The sequence below is a fragment of the Budorcas taxicolor genome, chromosome 21 (genome assembly GCF_023091745.1).
Source record: "Budorcas taxicolor isolate Tak-1 chromosome 21, Takin1.1, whole genome shotgun sequence".
In the NCBI taxonomy this organism is placed as follows: Eukaryota; Metazoa; Chordata; class Mammalia; order Artiodactyla; family Bovidae; genus Budorcas; species Budorcas taxicolor.
The window spans coordinates 30,150,503-30,152,399 of NC_068930.1; positions in this window are offsets into that span (position 1 = coordinate 30,150,503).

Below are 1,897 nucleotides of genomic sequence, written 5' to 3' on the forward strand. Positions count from 1 at the left end.
CAATGAACATGAGTTGAGCAGGCTCCTGGAGCTGGTGATGGGCAGGGAAGCCTGGTGTGCTGTAGCCCATGGAGAGGATCGTAATGAGTCAGACACGACTGAGCAATGGAACTGAACTACTCCATGTATGACTTAGTTCCCTGAGCAGGGATTGAACCCATACTCTCTGCATTGGAAGGTGGAGTCTGAACTACTGGACCACCAAGGAAGTCCCTGCTTCCTTAAGCAAACGCTGGTTAGCCTGTTTCCAAAGCCTGGTCAGTGCTGGACACTGTTTCCCACTCTCCATCTCTTTCCATGTGCTTTCCTGTCTCGTGGCCCCTGAGCAGCCTGGACACCCCACTTCCCCAAAGTGGACTCCACACCACTGTCTTGTGTGGGAGCTTTCCCAGCCTGAAATGGCCTGGTCAAGCAATCTAGGTGGTTCCTGTTGATTTCTTACTGAACTGGCATGAAATACACTGATACCCGTGAAGCTGCGATGAAGCTCTGAACACATCACGCCACACTCTCTGCAGCAGAATCAGTTACTGATCACCTGGTAAAGTGAGATGTCTCTCCACTGAAGGCTCCCTTCTGGAAGTCCTGAGGACTTTCCAGACATCTGTTAAGGGGAGAAGGATTTTAGACACTAATTTGTCTCACTGATTCACTGATGGGAGCTCTTTAAAAATACATCTGTTTATTGGTGGCACTTTGTACAAGATATAAAAATCAGTGGCAAATGTCACATTGAACGGAAAATAAAACAAGCATGTAAATGCTCAAGGAGCCCTTAATGATTGATGTTATTTTCTTTCTAGCAGCCAGCATCGTGATTCCGAAGTCAACCGGACATCCTGGGATGTAGACAAGTCCGCAAGAGAAACCTGGCTTTCTGCTCTTTTTGGTCCTGCTTCCTAACAGGTCCCTGGGAGACCAGCCCTACGGGGGAAAGTGCTGGAATTCGGCCAGTACCAGCTGCTATGTCAGAAAGACTTAGTGCTCGCGCACTGTCCCCTGGTCAAGGTCTTGGAAGTGAGGGAGAATTATGGTACCTCAAGGCAATGGCACCCCACTCCAGTACTCTTGCCTGGAAAACCCCATGGACTGCAGCCTACCAGGCTCCTCCGTCCGTAGGATTTTCCAGGCAAGAGTACTGGAGTGGGGTGCCATTGCCTTCTCCGATATGTAAGCTGCAACTCTGTTCTTACCTTTAGTGACTTTTAAGAAATTCACCTATAAGACAGTCTGACTCTTTGTGATCTTATGGACTGTAGCCCACCAGGCTCCTCTGCCCATGGAATTTTCCAGGCAAGAATACAGGAGTGTGTTGCCATTTCTTTCTCCGGGGAATCGTCCCGACCCAGAGATTGGAACCTGAGTCTCTTCTGTCTCCTGCATTGGCAGGTAGGTTCTTTACCACTAGCGCCACCTGGAAAGCCCTATAAAAGAGTAATTATATTTAATTCATATTAATTCATTATAATGATATTTAATTACCTCCTTCAACTTCAGAATTGTTTTACAAGGTATGTTAAAATTTTTTCTCCAAATAGGGACTTCTCGGGTGGTCCAGTGGCTAAGACACCATGCTTGCAGTGCAGGGGGCCTGGGTTCCATCCCTGGTCAGCAAACTAGATCCCACATGCCGCAACTAAGGCCCAGTGCAGCCAAATAAATAAATATTTTTTTAAAAAGAACCAGATCCGCAAAATGCAATATTGGTTTGTCTTTTGCCTTGATCCACATCTAACACTTTCACATCCACATCCCATTTTCATTGCTAGAACGCCCTTGGGAGGTGGGGAGAGTGGAGACTCATATTCAGATTGCACTTATTATTTATTTATTTATGTTTGTCCCTGGTAGCTCAGCTGGTAAAGAATCTGCCTGCAGTGCAGGAGTCCCTGGCTTG